Source organism: Muntiacus reevesi, chromosome 18 (genome assembly GCF_963930625.1).
Source record: "Muntiacus reevesi chromosome 18, mMunRee1.1, whole genome shotgun sequence".
NCBI classification, from domain to species: Eukaryota; Metazoa; Chordata; class Mammalia; order Artiodactyla; family Cervidae; genus Muntiacus; species Muntiacus reevesi.
This window is the reverse complement of record NC_089266.1, coordinates 57,170,153-57,191,417: the sequence shown is the minus strand read 5'-3', so window position 1 is coordinate 57,191,417 and position 21,265 is coordinate 57,170,153. Positions and strand designations below refer to the sequence as shown.

The following is a 21,265-nucleotide window of genomic DNA, read 5'->3' as shown; positions in this document are numbered from 1 at the left end:
GAAGTACAGAACAGACTTTTGAACTCTGTGGGAGAAGGTGAGGGTGGGATGTTTCAAAAGAACAGCATGTATATTATCTATGGTGAAACAGATCACTAGCCCAGGTGAGATGCATGAGACGAGTGCTCGGGCCTGGTGCACTGGGAGGACCCAGAGGAGTCGGGTGGAGAGGGAGGTGGGAGGGGGGATCGGGATGGGGAATACGTGTAACTCTATGGCTGATTCGTGTCAATGTATGACAAAACCCACTGAAATGTTGTGAAGTAATTGGCCTCCAACTAATAAAATAAAATTAAAAAAAAAAAGAAAGTCAGTGGAAAACAAAAATAAATAAATAAATAAAAAATAAAACAAATGTTTGTCCCTTGGGAAAAAAAAATAAATAAAGTGAATAGTGAATATAATGTGCACAGGAAACATTTTTCCTAAAGTCTTAAATGTATATTCTTAAGTCCAACACCAAAAAATAGTGTCAGAAGTCTATAATAGGACTCATACCTCTGAATTTCTAACATGAAATTCAAATTATTCCAAAGCAACTATACTATGGACATTGTTTCAAGGGTAATACTTTCTCTATACATATGACCATTTTCTCATAAAATAATAGGATAAGACACTATATTGTAATTTAGAAAATGCTATATCATGGATTCTTAAGAGAAATTGCAAGTTTTTATATCAAATTAGGATAAACCACCTTAGATAGGAAAAGGGTAACTAAGAAATAGATTTCCACTGTGTCTCACCTTACTTCCATGCAGATCTGTCTATGACTTTCATTTATTTTTTGTATAGTTATAATTGATGATATGAATAATAAATTGAGAATCTTCCCATTATATGAATAATCCCCTTTCTTTGTCTACCAAAGTCCAGTTCTTCCTACTGATCCCATTGTTACTATAGCTTTCTCTTTTCCCAAATATCATATGGCTGTAATGATATAGTATGTAGCCTTTTCATTCTGGCTTCTTTCACTTATCAATATACACTTAACATTCCTTCCATTTTTTTTTTTTTTTTTTAGTTTAATAGCTCATTTCATTTCTGAATAATGTTCCATTGCATGGATGTACTGGTGGTGGTGGTTTAGTCACTAAGTCATGCCCAGCTTGCAACCCCATGGACTCGAGCCCACCAGGCTCCTCTGTTCACAGATTTCCCAGGCAAGAATATCAGAGTGGGTTGCCATTTCCTTCTCCAGGGGATCTTCCCAACCCAGGGATCAAACCACATCGCTTGCATTGCAGGCAGTCTCCTTCTTTGAAGGTAGGTTCCCTGAGCCACCGGGGAAGCTCACATGGATGTAATAAGGTCTGTCTATTTATTCACCTATTTAGGGACATTTTGATTGCTTCTAAGTGTTTTAAGACTATAAATAAAGCTTCTGTAGATATTTGCATGCAGGTCTTTGGGTAGCATGTTATATGGTTCTAAGTTGCTATGATGATTGTCTAATGAGTAAACCTGTGTGCAAGTGTTTGACCCAGTACAAGCCTTCATTCACTCCACCATGGAGTTACCTTTCACCATGGAAGATGATCTTTCTGAAGTGTAAACTTATCACTGTCACCATTATGCTGAAATTTTTCAGAATGCATTCAGTGAAGTTTAAACTCTTAGCATGACATTGGTGGACATTTATCATGAAATTCCAAAAGGTGCCTCCCAATTTATACCAAACAACTGTGCCACATGTAGGCATAGTAAAGCACATGATTTCCCAGGATGTAGTCCTTATTTCCCTGGTGTCTGTGGATCTCTGGGCCAAGCATGCCCTTCTCTATTTTGATTTCTTATTCAAACCTCTTGGTCTCCCTGAAGTCTTTGTCAGTTCCAAAAATAACTTCTCTCCGCTCTACCCCATAGTATCTACCGGGTATACTTGAAATAATCTCTACCCCAACACCTTGCAGTGTGACTTGTTTGCTCATCTCTCTCCTCACTGGGCTGTGGCAGCAGTGTTTTATAGTGCATGTTTTACGGTTGTCTACTTGGGTTAGAGAATGAAGCATGAGGTTTCAGAAGGGGTACTGCGTGCATCAGCAGATCGACTTTGAGTTTCAGCTTTACAACTTACTAGCTTGTTGTGTAAGCTCTTGTAAGTTAATCAAAGTTTCAGAAACAAATTTTCATTTGAAACTTTACAGTATTATTTTATGCTTTACATTTACTGCAGGTTTTAATAAAGTCTGTAGATTTATAAGGTATAAAGTGGTAAGCATGTAAAATATATCCAATGGACTTTCAAGTATAACATCTTAAGATGACTATTATTAATAGTGTAAATCCCATCCAAAAAAGAGAAAAAAAGGATAAATTATAATTATAAATTTTATAAAGCTGGAAAAACCCATACAGGTAATTTCATTCAACCATTTAATTTTACAGATGAGGAAACTGTGGAAATAACTGGTTTAAAACGACTGCATGATGTCACAGGAATTAGCTGCATTAAAAGCAGTATTCAGCATGGCCAAAGGACACAGTTTAAAAAGATTATGTTAAACAAAATGGGATAAATCTTGAAAATCAAGGTTTTAAAAATTGTTTTAATTGTCTGGTTTCTTTACAATTTTAAAAGCAGATTTACTTTTCAGAGAATATTCAATTCTGAGAAAAAAATTATTTCATGTTTTTTATTAACATGACGGTGGACATGATCGAACTTCTTTGGGAGTCCTTCCTGGTAAAGTAGACAGATCACTGAGACAGGGAAGTTGCCATTTAGGAGTCATGTATTGTGAAGCTATACATATAATAGTTTTATATATCTATTATGAGTGCAGGATCATAGAAGAGTTCACATCTTTAAAGGAAATAGTAAATAGCCTCTACCACCACCACATCTACCTCTCAATTCAGTTCAGTCGCTCAGTCATGTCTGACTCTTTGAGACCCCATGGACTGCAGCACACCAGGCTTCCCTGTCCATCACCAACTCCTGAAGCTTGCTCAAATTCATGTCCATCGATCAATGCCATCCAACCATCTCATCCTCTGTTTTCCCCTTTTCCTCTTGCCTTCAATCTTTCCCAGTATCAGAGTTCTTACCAATGAATCAGTTCTTCACATCAGGTGGCCAAAGTATTGGAGCTTCAGCTTCAGCATCAGTCCTTTCAGTGGATAATCAGGACTGATTTCCTTTAGGATGGACTGGTTGGATCTCCTTGCAGTCCAAGGGACTCTCAAGAATCTTCTCCAACATCACAGTTCAAAAGCACCAATTCTCTGGAGCTCAGCTTTCTTTATGGTCCAATTCTTACATCCATACATGACTACTAGAAAAACTATAGCTTTGACTAGATGACACTTTGTTGGCAAGGTAATATATCTGCTTTTTAATATGCTATCTAGGTTAGTCATAGCTTTTCTTCCAAGAAGCAAGTGTCTTTTAATTCATGGCTGCAGTCACCATCTGCAGTGATTTTGGAGCCCAAGAAAATAAAGTCTGTCACTGTTTCCACTGTTTTCCCATCTATTTGCCATGAAGTGATGGGACCAGGTGCCATGATCTTAGTTTTCTGAATATTGAGTTTTAAGCTAACCTTTCCACTCTCCTCTTTCACTTTCATCAAGAGGCTCTTTAGTTCTTCTTCGCTTTCTGCCATAAAGGTGGTGTCATCTGCATATCTGAGGTTATTGATATTTCTCCTGGCAATCTTGATTCCAGCTTGTGCTTCATCCAGCCTGGTGTTTCACATGACATACTCTGCATATATGTTAAATAAACAGTGTGAAAATATGCAACCTTGACATACTCCTTTCACTTTCCTGTTCCATGTCCAGTTCTAACTGTTGCTTCTTGACCTGCATACAGATTTCTCAGGAGGCAGGTCAGGTAGTATGGTATTCCCATCTCTTTCAGAATTTCCCACAGTTTATTGTGATCCACACAGTCAAAGGCTTTAGCATAGTCAATGAAGCAAAAGTAAATGTTTTTCTGGAACTTTCTTGCTTTTTCAACGATCCAAAAGATGTTGGCAATTTGATCTCTGGTTCCTTTGCCTTTGCTAAAACCAGCTTGAATGTCTGGAAGTTCATAGTTCACATATTATTGAAGCTTGGCTTGGAGAATTTTGAGCATTACTTCACTAGTGTGTGAGATGAGTGCAATTGTGCAGTAGTTTGAGCATTCTTTGGCATTGCCTTTCTTTGGGATTGGAACAAAAACTGACCTTTTCCAGTCCTGTGGCCATTGTTGAGTTTTCCAAATTTGCTGGCATATTGAGTGCAGCACTTTCACAGCATCATTTTTTAGGATTTGAAATAGCTCAACTGGAATTCCATCACCTCCACTCTCTTTGTTTGTAACAGGGCTTCCAAAGGCCCACCTGATTCGCATTCCAGGATATCTGACTCTATGTGAGTGTTCACACCATCATGGTTATCTGGGTCGTGAAGATCTTTTTCATATAGTTTTTCTGTATATTCTTGCCACCTCTTCTTAATATCTTCTGCTTCGGTTAGGTCCATACCATTTCTGTCCTTTATTGTGCCCATCTTTGCATGAAATGTTCCCTTGGTATCTATAATATTCTTGAAGAGCCTTCTAGTCTTCCCCATTCTATTGTTTTCCTCTATTTCTTTGTGTTGATCACTGAGGAAGGTTTTCTTCTCTCTCTGTGCTATTCTCTGGAACTCTACTCATTGAGATTTATTCTTTAAAAGTAAAACCCTTGATCCAAATTGCAAAATAAATATCTCGTGGGAAGAGAACTCTTTCAAGGGCAGGAGGGTCAAAATAGAAAGATGGTCACAAAAATCAGACAGAAGAAATGGAATTTTGAAAAACTTATTAATGTGGAGAAGGGATAAAATAACTTAAATCAACTGTGGAAAAACTATCTGCTAGGAAAATAATATATTAATGTAAGGTTGATAGCACAATGTTCAGGGAAGTGGATTGATGATATATGTTGGGTTAAGTTTTGCAAATGATTTGGGAAGCTTGGAACAGCTGTTTGGTGAAACACAGAGGAGGAGGACAGAGGGAGAGAGATGCTCCACACCTTGCAGGAGGCAGGACACTTTCTTGCTAGAGTGGGTTCAGGTGGGGTGTGTGCTGAGCCAGAGAACGGTGATCCATTGAAAGGAGAGACTTAAGAAAGAACAAAAATGTAGTAGGAGCACAAACCAAATAATCAGAATGTAAGTTTTTGAGGTAAGAAGTCTTCCATTTGTCCCTGGAGTTATATGGAGTAATGTCAAGTTTCTACCATAAGGGATATTCAGATTCAAATCACTTTCACTTTATTTTAAAAGACAAGTTGAGTCTATGAAGGCATTTGGTTCTCAGATTGCGCCTGGTTACTACTTTCTTTCTCAATTCAAGAGAATACTTTTCAATTCAACAATAAGAGATATTCTTGAGAACATGAATGGATATTCATTTCTCTGAACCTTATCAAGTGGTCATGACTCAAGTATTTTCTTTCAACCTCAAGAAGTGAGAGTAGGAATATAGTGTGACCGGGTAAGAATGCAACTCCGCCTGAGGCTGGGGAGCACAGGCGGAGAGCCACTTGCACAAACCAGATGTGTGACTGTGGACAGGCCGTGGTTCCTGCGTTCATGGTCCTCGTCTCAGCTGGGGCTCCCCAGGCGGCTCAGTGGTAAAGAGCCCGCCTGCCAATGCGGGGGACGCAAGAGACGCGGGTTAGACCCCTGCGTCAGGAAGACGCCCTGGAGCAGGAAATGGCAACCCACTCCAGTATTCTTGTCTTGAGAATTCCATGGACAGAGGAGCCTGGCGGGTTACATGGAGTCGCAAATAGTCACACATGACTGAGCACACACACACTTGTCCTCACGTTTAAGTTGAGGAAATGCGACCAGATCAATGGTTTTCAAATCTTTTTAAAATGACATATGCTGCATTTTATGCTTAATAGATATCATTGCTCATGGAAATAGCAAGCACACAGAATTTAGATGGTAAGATTAAAATATGGATACACTTTTTTGACAATTAAAAAGTGATGGTAATTAATATTTGAGGTGGGAGAAGTATGGTAAGGTAAAATTTAAAATTCTGCCAGAGTTCAGGAAAAAGTGAGAAAATAATCCTGTATTTTCAAAATATAAATTCTATTTTTGTTTATTTAAAAGTGCAATCTGGAGGACCAAGCACCAGCTTATGGATTGCCTAACAATGAGGCAAGCAGCCACTGGCTCAAAAAATAGCACAAGCAGTCAGGCTTAACCTTGTAATACAGGTTATTTTCTGTCTCCTCCTATTTTTCATTTCACACTTCATTTTCAACTTTTAGTGCTGATTTAAAAGCCATATAACCTTATTCTGCACTCATTCATCACCAATAAAAGCAATTTAAATTAATCTATTTCCTTTTGATTTGGGAGGCTTGGTAAGGACGATAGATGTAAGGGCACCACTGCAGGTTGTGGAGCAACATAGAAAGGGTGGAGCTGGGTCATCACTCATTCAGAAATAATTTTTATCTTCAGCTAAAACGTAATTGACTCTAAAGCAAAATTGCATGAAGACTTGAACATTAGAAATCTTTTCACTCAAGAAACTCATTTCTTTAATTCATAATTTTGTCTCAACTCAGAAGTCTATTTTGTCCATATTGCATGGGTATGGAATAATGGAAATATGTTACACTTGGCATCTGCAAATCTACATTCTAATTTTAAAAGTACAATGAGCTAATGTGTAACCTTGCATACATTATGAGACTTTTCTAAAATCTGCTTTTTGTCCTGTAAAATCTGTACTGTGATTCTTACAGAATAAGACAGTTGTGTAAACCAAATAGATAGTTCATTCAATGGGTATTCTTCATACTCCCTGCAAGAACTAAAAGCACTGCTGTAGGCATGAGGGACACAGCGGGGACGGAGCAGATGTGATTAGCTCCCTTATGGGGCTCATATTCTAGTGAGTGAACACAGTCAATAACAATCAGAATCCATCCAGTGGAGATTCCTTCTACCAAGAAACATCACAGATTAAGGGGCATGAATAGACGTGGGAGTAAGGAAGTTTGATTATCAAGGATGATTGGGAACAGCCTCTGCAGTAAGGGATGTTTGGACACTAAAGTCTATTTTTTTTTAATTGCAGAAAGCTGATTAAAACTAGTTTTCAAGTGCCATTGCCACCTGTAATAAAAGTGGGAAAATTCCCGGGAGAGCGGCCCTGTTGCTCAGAAGCATTATACTCATCTGTTCCAACCATGACATCAAGATGCTACCGCTCTCTCTCCCATTGCTAGACTTCACTTTCTCCTGCTTTTCCCTCGCTCACAGGCTAGTTTTTTTAATCTTTATTTTTTCAGATTCTGGCATAACCTTACAACTTGTTAATGCATAATTGACATTTTTTTCCCAATAGTTCCAGGAAAAGTGTCAAGAGGGTTTTTCCCCTGGCCTGGCTTGAATCAGTTGTCCATTTCTAAGTTAATCCTCATGGTTACTACTCAAAATAGTAAAGATGATTTGTAATTAAGATATTTACTTTTAGGGCTTCCCTGGTGGCTCAGATGGTAAAGAATCTGCCTTCAAGGTAGGAGAGCTGGGTTTGACCTTTGGGTTGGGAAGATCCCCTGGAGAAGGGAATGGCAACCCACTGCAGTATTCTTGCCTGGTGAATCCCCTGGACAGAGGAAGCTGGCAGGGTTATAGTTTACGGGGTCACGAAGAGTCAGACATGACTAAGTGACTAACACACACACACTTTTAAAGGTGATGCTAAGAAATATTCTTTAATATTACTTTTCTCTTCTTTTGTTCATTCGAGTTGTTTTCTCTAAGTTGTATCACAGTCCTGAATTTCTCTGATCGTATTTATAAATGAAGTGTCAGGTTCATTATTATAGGTCTGTGTTGCCTGGACAGTTTTAACACTGGTTTCCACAGCAGGCCTCCTTAAATTGGAGTGTTGTGAGCTCTTTGTAAATGACCCAGACATATTCAGGCAGGCAGTTCTCCTTTTAAGCAGCATTGGTGGAGAGTGAATAGGAAACACGGAGTTCAGTTTTATTGTCAATTTGTTGGGTTGTTGTTTAGGTGCCAATCCGGGTCTGACTCTTTGCAATCCCATAAACTGTAGCCTGTCAGGCTCCTCTGTCCATGAGATTTCCCAGGCAAGAATACTGGAGTGGACTGCCAGTTTCTTCTCCAGGAGATCATCTCAACTCAGGGATAGAACCCATGTCTCCTGTATTGTCAGTCAGATTCTTTGCTGTCAGTTTCTTTCCCTTATCAGTTTTGGAACTTTCTATTCTGGATACAACTTTAAAAGCTATTTTTTTTTCTCAAGCATTACTTTTTGATATATGTCCAAAGATCTGTTTTTCCTGAACAGAACAAATCCACATCGTGGTTCAAATAAGATGCTGTGAAGTTTCACAATGAATAATTTGTAATCTCAAGTGTCAATTACACCTTTAGAAATGCTTCTATATTTCGATCTGTGGATTGAGCCATGGCTCAGGCAGAATTGTAGGAAATGCCAAACCAACTTGTCAAAGGAAACAAGGTCTAAAAACTGGAGAGAAATAATCCAGTCCTAAAGGTGACTTGGGCTCAGTGGTACAGAATCTGCCTGCAATGAAGGGGCTACAGGAGACACAGGTTTGATCCCTGGGTTGGGAAGATCCCCCGGAGGAGGTCATGGCAACCCATTCCAGTTCTTGCCAGAGAATCCCATGGACAGAGGAACCTGATAGGCTAAAATGAATAGGGTCACAGAGAGTCAGACATGACAGAAGCGACAGAGCACGCACGCATAAAGGCGACAGGGCTTCCCCGGTGGCTCAGTGGTAAAGGATCTGCCTGCCAATGCAGGAGATGCAGGTTCAATTCCTGGGTCAGGAAGATCCCCTGGAGAAGGAAATGGCAACCCATTCCAGTATTCTTACCTGGGAAATCCTAGGGTGGGCTACAGTCCATGGGGTTGCAAACGAGTCGGACACGACTCAGCAACTAAACAGCAAATTCAGGGGTAAAATACTTTAAGGTATTTACTCAGCAGAGTTAACTTTGTCGAATTCTAATACGTATTTGGTATTTGTTTGTTTTATTTTGCTTCCCTGGTGGCTGTCTTATTTTTGCTTAGTCTTTAAGTTTAATGCTACAGACTCTTCCAGAGACAGTTTTTTATTTATTTAGGAAACTCTCATTGTCTTAATCTCAGGGCAGAACTTGTATTCTATATACCCAGGAAGGGGTGGGGCATGGTTCACTGCCTATGTGGCAGGTGGTCCTTGAACTCATGAAAGTATGTTTCTCCTCACTTCCTCATTGTGTGTCACTAGTAGCTGGAGGAAGAAGAAAATACATGGGCAGGAGGGATCGATCACCTTGCTTTTAAAGCTGAGCATTGTCTGAGGTCAGTTGTCTTTGTTGAGGTTCTTTCAAGGTTCAGGAGTGAATCCTAACTATTCTGGCTCTTTCTGGGCTGCCTGTCTCCAGACTGAATGCCGTCTGGATGTCTGTAAAAGTTTAATTAGCTCATCTCTGGAGATCTTGATGCATATTTCAAAGTACAAGGGATGTGTGAGAGCTGGAACAAAAAGGAACCAGGTCCTGTGACTGGTCTGCCTGCTCCGTGCCCAAGGCAGCACAAGGCTCAGTACCTAAGACCAGGGTAGAAGCCCTCAGGTGGCGCCCCTCTCGGAAATCCCTCTGACCTGGCATCTCATGGGACATGCTCAGATCTGCCATTCATTCCTACCTCGGTTTTTTCAACTCCTCCTTTCTCTTTACTTTCTGGGTTTTTTTTCTTTTTTTTTTTTTTTTTACTCTTCACCTAATCCCTTGCTGATTCTTGAAGACTTCACAGATCAAAGGTCCACTGACTGTCATGAATACCAATGACTTTCTCTCACCTAGTTCTTGGAGAACAAGGTGTTCTACATGGAGGAGGGCGTTGTGCATTGCAATGGAAAATAGTGAATGCACTCTTCCTGTTTGTGACTCACACAACTATCCTCTTACACACATAAGCACACACATTAGAGTGTGCAGCAAAGGATGGAGCTCATTACTAGGAACCTTTGGGGAGAAGCTTCACACAGCTCTGTAGCCAGTCTCTGAGAGTTTCTAAAGTCAGGTGTCTTGCCAAAAGGAAGAAAATGTCCTTCAGAAAATTCACATCTGCTCTACAACAAAAATTTCTACCCCTCTAATTAAAGTTATTTTGATCCTTTTTCCCAAGTACTAATTTCCTTGGCCTTTTTTATAAGAGAGATTTTTCCCTCCTCCTAGTACTGAATTACTTTGCAAAACATCTTATATTACCTGCTAATGAATGTCACTTTACCAGAACTACTTCTAATTACAAAGCTTCCCACCACAGTATGAGAGATGGCCCTTTTTAACATGCTATTTTCTCCAAAACATTTCTGGGGAGAGTATTTCTCCCCTCTTCCAATGTATTTTTCCATTTAATAATTATTTATTGTATATTCACTAAACACACAATATTGTGCAAAGGGCTATAGAGAGAGAAAATGAGATCAAGTCCTTGTCCCTGGAGAGATTAAATTATTGTAGAGGAAACAGATTAGAATCAAGAAAACAAAATATTAACAGACTTTTATCAATTATGTGATCAATTGGAGATTGTGATAATGACATCAGGAGAGCATACTCTAGATAGGGCTGTCAGAAGAGGAGGTAAATTTTGAATTGAGATCCAAAAAATAGGATGGAATCAGCTATGCAAATAGTTGAGGAGAGACCCTTTTCGTAACTAGGGTACGGCAGATGCAAGTCCCTACAAAGTCACAAAGACTTGGCATGCTCTTGAAAGCATAGAAAGCTTGTGAAACACAAGCGCAAAGTAACAGAGGATCCATCAAGCTACGATAATGAGATGATTTTATTCTAACTGCAAGAAGAAGCTATCAGGGGACTTTTTAAAGGGAGACGGAGTACATTATAACTTGAATTCTGTTTTTAAAAGTATATCTTTGTTGCTTCATGGAGGTTGAGTTTTAGGGGAATAAGAATGAAGCAGGCAGATAAGATAAGGTGCCCTTCCATTAGCTTTTTCAAGCAATGCAAGTCAAGAAGAGAGGCATTGTGGAGGACAAGAAATAGAGCAGGCTTAGGTATATTATTTGGATACAACAAGCAAGACTTCCTGACAGATTAACTGTCAGTGATAAGGAAAAGAAAAAGTCAAACATCACTGAACTATAACCTGCTCCTTGATCTCTATTATTGCTATTTCTAAAGTAGTATAACCTCTCTGTGCCTTTGTTTCAGCTTTAAAATGAGGAAATTTTTCTTACTTCATGAAGTTGTTACTAGTTTCATATTAATGTATAACAGGGATTTAGAACATTTCTTGACATATCGTATCTGCTACATTAGTGTTAGCATCTATTAATGTTAAAATATATTATTATCATTATGATTGGTATTGCTTTAGTCAGATCAAAGCTGCCCTCTATTTTTCAGGTTTCTTTCAAAATTTTCTGTTTTCCCTTCCTTTCCCTGTGTTTCAGCACTGTTATGAAATTGTTCTTTCCCAACTATCTTTTTTCTGACATTTCAATTTTTGCATTTTCTTCCTAAGGATAATAAGAAGACAGATTAAGCTTGTATGTTCAAGATACCATCTTGAACTGGGAGGTATTTATAATTTTTTTCATATTACTGAATGATATACACTACTCCTCAGCCCTGATGTGTAGGAAGTAAAAAAAATATTTTGACCCAAGAAGCCAACACGCCCAGCAACTATACAGATTTTTTTTTTTTTTGGAAGCCATTCATTCTCACTCTAGTGACAATGTGGACTAATCTCTCAGGACTGGGTTAAGATTGACATAGTGTTGAACACAAGCAACATTATATGCAATATATTCACAAAAGCTTGATGTATACAAGAATTTTGAAAACAAACAGGCATCAGAACAAAGATTCCAGCATCAGAAAGAAAGTTTGAGTTTTGAGGTAAACCTAGGGGTTGCCATAGGGCTGATGAAAATCGGAGAATGCTGCAAAACTTCAGCACCAAGATGAGATCATTCAATGACATGGGAGGGGCAGTGGTCACCTGATGCTTCTGAGTTTGGACTTTTTTTTTCATTCTTATAATTTTTACTTTGAAATGTATATATGAGCACAGTGAAACTAAATTTTAGAGACACTGAATGTCATTTTGATATCATTTGTTGGTTTTGTTCAGAAGTTAAGTCGTGTCTGACTCTGCAACATGGGCTGCAGTGCACCAGGCTCCTCTGTCCTCCACCATCTCCCAAAGTTTGCTCACATTCATGTCCACTGAATCAGGGATGCTCTCCAACTGACTCAACCCCTTCTCTTTTTGTTTTCACACTTTGGGTCAGAGTCCTTCCAGTGAGTCAGCTCTCTGCATCAGGTGGCCAAAAAGTATTGGAGCTTCAGCTTCAGCAGCAGTGTTTCTAATGAATATTCAGGGTTGATTTCCTTTTGGGTTGACTGTTTTGACCACCTTGCAGTCCAAAGACTCTCCAGCACCACAATTCAAAAACATCAATTAAGCATCTTTTAATTTCATGGCTGCAGTCACCATTGGCAACTATTTTGGAGCCCAAGAGAAGAAAATTTGTCACTGTTTCCACTTTTTCCCCTTCTATGTGCCATGAAGTGATGAGACCAGGTGCCATGGTCTTAGTTTTTTGAATGATGAGTTTCAAGCCAGCATTTTACTCTCTTCTTTGACCCTCATCAAGAGACTCTATAGTTCCTCTTCATTTTCTGCCATTAGAGTGGTATCACCTGTGTATCTGAGGTTATTAATATTTCTCCTGGCAATGTTGATTCCAGCTTTTGATTTATCCATCCTGACATTTCGCATAATGTGCTCTGCATAAAAGTTAAAGAAACAGGATAACAATATACAGCTTAGTCATAGTCCCTTTCCAATCTTAAACCAGTCAGTTGTTCCATGTCTGGTTCTAACTGTTGATTCCTGACCTGCATGCAGGTTTCTCAGAAGACAGGTTAAGGTGTTCTGGTACTTTAAGAATACTGGTACTGGTACTGGTACTGGTAAGGTACTGGTCCCTTTAAGAATTTTTCAGAGTTTGTTGTGATCCACACAATCAAAGGCTTTAGTGTAGTCACTAAATCAAAAGTGTAATCAAAGTGTAGTCAATGAAGCAGAAGTAGATGTCTTTCTGGAATTCCCTTGCTTTCTGCATGATCCAACATATGCTGCCAATTTGAGGTCTGGTTGGTTTGCCTTTTCTAAACCCAGCTTGAATGTCTGGAAGTTCTCCATTCACAAAGGGCTGAGGTCTTGCAATACTTTCCCTTTTGATTTTTCTGGAAGCATAATGCCTCCTTTGTTTATAGCTGTGGCTGCATTTGTTTCAACTAATACTGCATCAAAGAGGGAAGGAACTTTTTAAATGCCTGTCCTCCAGGACACCGATGTCACAGTTCATGCTCTGCTCTCAAGCTGTCGCTGCAAGGGAAGACCCTGCAATGCTGCCCTCCAGGGTTGGAGAGTAGACCGCCCAGGGGGCAGGCATGCTGTCCCAACGCACTGCCCTCCCGCAAAAGGGCTGGCCCACCAACATGAACCATGATTCACTGCCTGGACTTCGCACAGGCATCTCAAGGCAGAGAGAGAGAGGAGAAAGAAGAGAGGACCTCTTTCGCGGTTTTTCCAGGCCTCTGGCGAGGTGAAAGTGCTCTGGGTTTTAAGGCCACAGTGAATGAGTTAGTCAGCCTTGCTTCTAATGCCTGCTATGGAGTATATTTTACCATACGCTTCATCCCAGATATTCTTGGTCGGTGCTTAACACAGCATCTGCTCTGATATTTTATCATTTATACCCTCTGCTATGGTATTATTTTGAGTTCCTCCTTCCCAGATCCAACCCCATACTATTCTGCTTCATGTTCATACATCTAGTAGTATCTGGAAACCTCATATTATAGCAAAAAAAGCACAACAAAACAATGTATTCCCAGAATAATAGCACGTTCACACTGTTTGTTGTATGTGAAACTTGGCGCTCCATAAAGCTTGTCACTTAGACTGAAACCTCTCAAGCCAAAGCTGCCTTGTCTGGTTCAACATATGGTCTTATCTTGCTTCATATACACGGGTATTCTGCAGCTGTTGGTTATTATTGTATTTTATAAATGTTAAAAAAAAATTAAGTTGGCTGAAAATGTTTGAATAGTCTATATCCTTATTGGATTTTTTTCATCTGTTTTATCATTTATTGGGAGTGCTAACATTTCCAACTACATATTAATGTTTCTCCCTTTGTTCATGTTAGTTTTTACCTCATATATAGTGAAGGTATATTTTTAGATATATACACATTTATAATTATTTTGTCTTCCTGGTGAATTGACAGCATAAAGTTTCAGTGCTATGAAATGCTAATGTTTACTTCTGACAATACTTCATGCTTGAAGTCTATATTCTCAATATCAATAGACACTATGTTTATGATTAGCATTTTTATGATATTTTCCTATCTTTTTAAACTATCTGTGGTATTGTATGTAATGGCCATCTTTTGTAAACAGTGTGTAATTAGTAGGATCTTGCTTTGTCATACAATCTGATAATCTCTGTGCTTTAATTAGGCAGCTTTATCTAATTACAATGAATATAGTTTGTGGTTGACTATAAGACTACTATTTTGCCAACTGTTTTATGTTTGAGCTATTTCTATTTTTTGTTCCGTGCTTCCTCTTTTCCTGACTTCTTTTTGAATGTATACCTTTATTTTAGTTTCCATTTTATCACTCTGACTTACAGTTTTGTCCCTGTTTGCTCTGAAGATGACAACATGCTATTTTGAATTATTATTGTCCACTACAAACTAATGGCATTTCACTTGAAATTTTTGAATATTGCAGCAATATATTGATAATTAAATTTAATATTCCCACACCATCTTTTGTGCTACTTTGAAATGCATTCAACCTACACATGTGTTTTAAATCAAACCACACATTATTATTTTCACTTTAAATAAGTATCCCTTATTTAAGTAATTTAAAAAGTAAAAAAAAAAAAAAAAAAAAAAAAAAGCCTTTTATAATCTATTACGTATTTACCAGTCTGCCTTTCTTCATTCCTTTGTGCAAATCATGTTTCACCAACACCAAGGGCCCCCTTTACCATTTCTTACAATACAGCTGGGCTTTCCTGGTGGCTCAAATGGTAAAGACTCTGCCTGCAATTCTGGAGACCAGGTTTGATCCCTGGGTTGGGAAGATCCCCAGGGAAGGGAATGGTAACCCACTCCAGTATTCTTGCCTAGAGAATTCCATGGACAGAAGAGCCTGGCGGGCTACAGTTCACAGGTTTACAAAGATTTGGACACGACTGAGCAACTAACACACACATACACACACACAGTGCAAGTATGCTGGTGATGAATTCTCATAACTTTCATCTGAAAATGCCTTTATTTGACTTCTGTTTTTAAACAATAACAATCCTGTGCTTAAAATTCTAGTCTGAGATTTCTTTTTTTTCAACATTGAAGAAAAAGCCATGGCCCATTGTCTCATGGCTTATATTTTGATGAGAAACCACTCCCCCAGGAATCTTAATAATCTTTTTTGCTCTGTTGCTTTCAAATTTTTCTCTTTTTTTTTTTTTTTGGTTCTTGTGGGGAGTGAGAAAATTAGCCAAGATGGCATGATCAGACTCATAGTTTTGAGAGTTGACATTGTTTGTAATAATTGGAAAATTTTCTGCCATTATTTCCTAAAATAGCTTTCTGTTCCAACCTCTCTCTTTTATTCTGTAATCTGTAATCCCAATTATACTGTGTATACATTATATTACCTAATATTGTCTCATAATTCACTAACGATTTTTCAACCTTTTCTCTTTCTATGCTTCAGTTTGGATAGTTTCTATTAACATTATTCTATCTTCAAGTTCTTGAAGCTTAACAATCTTTACTTCCTGGGTTTTCCACTTGTTAAACTCACCCACTAAACTTTTCATTTTAGATTTTATAGCTTTCAGGTTAAGGATTTCCAATTCTTTACTGATATCCTCTCATCTCTGTACTATGTTCATATATTTCTATAAAATTTAAGAACATATCTATGATCTATCTGAAGTCTTTGTCATAATTGCAAGATTTCTGTCACCTTGCTGTATGTTCCCATCAATTTTTTGTCCTGATTTTGAATCATATCTCCTTGTTTCTTCACATGTCTGATAATATTTTATCATTTGATGCACATTGCATATGCTATATTGTTGATAATATAGATTTTGTTGCCTTGTTTTGATTTGTGAGAGAATTACTTTATTAGCACATAAGCTCCATTTTTTGGTTTTATTTTTCAGGTTTCTTAGAACTCCAATATCTTAGTTGGACTCTCACTTCAACTTAGAATCGTAGTTCATCTCATAGCTCCCACTTGTCTATTATTTGCAAAATCTATAGATAGAGAATCATCCTGAACATTAATTGCTTAACATTTCATGTAATAATCAAGACAATTCCTATGAAGATTTCTGGATCCCCTTCTCTGTGCAGCTTCCTCCTTTCTGCCTGAAAGCTAGATATCTTCTCAGTAACTCCAAATTCTCATCTCTGTCTTCTTAGCTTAGCAAAATATTCTGCTTAATATAGGCTCCACTTCCCTGCACTGAGGTTCAGAAGCTCCTCCAAGCAGAAAAATCAATGCAATTGTAGGCCTAATCCCATGTGTTTTTCTTGTGTCTGGAATCACAGATGTATACTGTCTATTGCTCAGTGTCTGAAACCAGTTGCTTCATATCGTTTTCCCAGATTTCTTTCTTTTTTTTTTTTTATAGTGAGAGAACTTATCTGAAACTAGGAACTTCATCATGGATTAGAGGAGTCCTAAAGTTACTCTTTCACCTTATTTATCTCAGGATCTTTGTAAAATATAAAATCCCCTATTCCTTTTATGTTTGAGCCATTTTGTTACACATAACACCTCCTTATAATAGTCAGTAAATGTTTTCCTGGTCTTAAATGTTCACTTATTGAAAGATTTAACTCCTAGTTTATAGACTTCTGGTTTACCTCCTGTGTTATCAATATCTTTAAAGATAGCAACATCCATCTAGTGACATAAAACATCCTCAGTTCTTTGATATGTTTCTCTTCAAAGGCTTTTTATTCTTCTTCAGGTCTATGACTCTTTTTTATAGTTACCCTCTGAATTTTGTCATCATTTGAAATTTATTTTACCTCTTCAATGATAAATTCAGACAACTATGTCTTCAAAATAGACTTTCTTCTTTTACTCAGTTGCTCCTAGATCTTCAGTCATTTGACTTCTCTAGGACCTCTAATGTGTACAAATTTATAGCAACTGTCTCCCTATCATTTCCTTCTGAGTTAATTTCTTTTACTGTGCATCAGATTCCATTTCAACAGCATTCTTGCCAAAACCCTCAGCAATCACATTTACTTGACTCCTTGCACCCTACTGTACCAAAACAAAACAAAACAAAACAAAACATGACACTTGGCTTCCATCTATTCATCTTCTCTGTTGTAGGCTGCTAAGCATTGGACAAAAATAGCACCTTACTCAGATTAGTGACACTGAAATTTATGATTCACAGCTTCCCGTGAGACTTCAATTTACCACATCACAACACTGTTTCTTATGCTTTGTTCCTTTCCCATTTACCACAGAAACCATGTCAAATATATTCACTTTCTTCTTATAACTGACTCTTTCACTCACTATCTCATTCTTAATCAACTTCCTTCTTTGAGTGGCAGTCATCAACTGATAAGTTTTTCAATTCCTACCACCAAACAGACCAATAATAGCACTCATCCTGCCCATCTCTCCAGAAACAAAGAAATGTGTCCCTTCTGCCCAAGTTTGTGAAATGTATTCTCACTATCTCTGTCTCTTCAAAGATCCTCCCTCTACTGGCTTTTTTTGTTAGAATCTAAGTATATTCAAGCCTCTCTTCTCAGAAGTCCCTTTTAATCCCAGGTCCCTCTTTGCTGTTTTTGTTTAGTCTTGAGTTGTGTCCAGCTATTCAAGACCCCATGGACTGTAGCATGCCAAGCTTCTCTGTCCTCTGCTATCTCCCAGAGTTTGCTCAATTCATGTCCCTCGAGTCAGTGATACTATATTATTTCTTTCCTCTTGCTCATAGAGAGACTCTAAAGACAGATTATCTCTGTGTGTATCTCAGTTCTGCCACTTATTAGTTAGTTATAATTAATGTAATGTTTTTAGCAACTCATTTAACTGACTGTGATTTCCTCCTCTGTAATACCACATAAGACAGACCAAAAAAAAAAAATATATATATATATATATAATAGCATTTGTAAATACCTGGAAGATAAGCTACTTAATAAGTCTTGGATATTATAATTCTAAGTATTATTAGTTAAGCCAAACTTCCTGAGAAGACTGAATACAAGTTATGGTTACTTTTTTATCTCTGTCTCAGCACTCAAGTCTCAGCGATCTGGCAGCCATGTCAAATGTTTGGCAAAATGTTCTTACTGAGCCATTTACTCAATTGAACAGGTATTTCTATCTGTATCTTTCCTGACTTTAGGCAGAATTTGACATTGCTGATCATTTGTACCTCCTATAGCATTCCATTCTTTTTATTTCAGTGCAGTCACACGCTGGGTTTTCTTCTACATGTTGGATATTCCTTCTTACTATATTTTGCATTTTCTTTTGAAAATTTCAGTGTTTTAAAAAATCTTAAATGTCAGGTTCCTCAGAATTCTCCTCTAAGTCTCCCTGATCTTACTATCCGTATGCCCTCAATACATTTGCTGATTATTTATGAATCTTGGTCTTCAGCTGAAGCCTGTCTCCTGAGTACCAGATCAATTCAGCTACTAAAATCTCCACAGGAATCTTACATTCAGCACATATAAAAATTAACTCATCTCCGGCCTCCCTAAGCTGATCGTATATTCTTTAATTCAACCTTACATAACACGGCCAATGAAGAACTCCAGAGGCCATTATTCATTTTGCAGTAAGCAAGGGAGGACAGTTAATATAAAATTCAACTTAAAGGTGCCCCCGCAAGATTTGTATAATATGGTAATCTATCCTACATCTGAGTTGAAATTCCCATATGTTATGTTGGATTCTGCTCTCCATGACACCCTGTCAAGCACTGTCAACTCCAATTACTAATTCTCTCATAGTCCCATCCTCCTCCCAATTTCCAGTGCAACTCCTCCTCCTAGACATCTCCTGATTCTTTTAATATGAAGCCCAAACTTCACACAATTTAGAATTTTCAGGTACTGTCCTACTTTACCATTCTGGCTTCAACTCTAGCTACTCTTCCTTAGTACTCAACAATCAATATGTACTGCAAGTTTCTCAACCATGCTGTGCATTCTCTGAGCTCTAGGCTTCTAGGAATGTTTTTCACTCTCTTTGGAATAATCTACTTATTATTTTCCCTAAGAAGGCTTAGTTTAGTCTTCCATAATGTAGACTCTAGACAAGGACTTGATTTCAAGAGGTTTATGTTGGAGATAATCTCAAAAGAAATGGTAGAAAAGTGGGTGAAACAGAAGGAAAGAAAGGTGAAACAGTATCTTCGTGAACATGTTACCACTATAGGCAGTGGGAACTCAATCCCACTAGGAACTTTTGGGATATAATATAGACTACTTCTGAGAACAGTCCCATATAAAAAGCAAATTAGAGTTCTCTGAGCTTGCAGTATCTTTCTCTTCCCCTGGGAGGGCTCTTGGTTTTTTTCCCAGCATGGCCCCCAAACACCAGTTTTCACTTCCACTCCAAGCTAAGAAACTGCAAACAGTGAGGCTGACTCTTGCCTCCAGGCCAGATGAGATATCTGCTTCTTCAAACTTGCCAAAGGAAGAAAAAGAACAGCAAGAAACAATCGAACATATTGATAAAGTACAAAATGAAATAGACAGACTTAATGAACAAGCCAGTGAAGAGATTTTAAAAGTAGAACAGAAATATAACAAACTCTGCCAACCATTTTTTCAGAAGAGGTCAAAATTGACTGTCAAAATCCCAAATTTGGGGGTAACAACATATGTTAAACATCCACAAGTGTCTGCACTGCTTGGGGAGGAGGATGAAGAGGTGCTGCATTATTTGACAAGAGTTGAAGTGACAGAATTTGAAGACATTAAATCAGGTTACAGAATAGATTTTTATTTTGATGAAAACCCTTACTTCAAAAATAAACTTCTCTCCAAAGAATTTGATCGGAATAAGAGTGGTGATCTATCTTCAAAGTCCACTGAAATCAAATGGAAACTTGGAAAGGATTTGATGAAATGATGAAGTCAAACACAGAATCAAGCCAGCAGGAAGAGACAGCATGAGGAACCAGAAAGCTTCTTCACCTCATTTACTGATCATTCTGATGCAGCTGCACATGAGTTAGGAGAGGTCATCAAAGATGATATTTGGTCAAATCCGTTACAGTACTGCTTGGTTCCTGACATGGATAATGAGGAAGGGGAAGGAGAAGAAGATGATGATGACAATGAAGAGGAAGAAGGATTGGAAGATACTGATGGAGAAGGGGATGAGGATGAGGAAAGGTGAAGAAAATGACTGATGGAACATTGATGGATTCCAACCTCTTAAAATTCTCTCCAGTCTCTGGGAGCAAGTTGCAGTCTTCCCCCCACCCCCTTCTCTTGTGCTCGGTTGCTGTGTTTTTGAGGTCTCTTTTCTCCTTTATACCATGGTTCACAACTTATTTTGGGGGGAAATATCTTCAGCAGAATTCAGTGGGAAAAGAATCTCTACCGCTTCCTTTTCCAAATTCATTTTTATCCCTTCCTGTCTCAACAAAAATTTATGGGATCAACACCACCATGCTCTGTGAGGGAAAAAAAGAGAGAAACCTCCTGCTCCTTTAGCCCTGCTGGAAACGGGAGGATGCTAGTCCCTATACAGTAGTGCATAAAATTCTAGCTTTTATCCTCCTTTCTCTATATATTGGGCTCAGAGATAAGACACGGTGTTATCTGTGTCTTAAGATACTGTGTCTCTATGTGAATCTGGACAGCTAGCATTTACCAACATGCATCTGTCTACTTTCTCTTGTTTAAAAAGAGGAAAAAAAAAAAAACTGGGATTATAGAAGGTCAGCAAATGGTCAGTTTGAGACATTTGAGTGGGTTAAGTGGGCATTTTGACAACATGGCTTCTCGTTTGGCATGTTTGATTGTGGTGTTTAATGGACATCCCTGCAGTTTAAGATGATACTTTTAAAATAAAATTCTTTCCTAATCATGACTTGAGCCCTGCCACTCAATGGGAG

General features: G+C 38.2%; 1 pseudogene; it reads left to right on the top strand.

Annotated features, from left to right (window-relative positions):
- Positions 1-19,719: 19,719 nt before the first annotated feature.
- On the top strand, positions 19,720-20,541 carry LOC136150203 (protein SET-like; annotated as a pseudogene).
- The last annotated feature ends 724 nt before the right edge of the window (positions 20,542-21,265 follow it).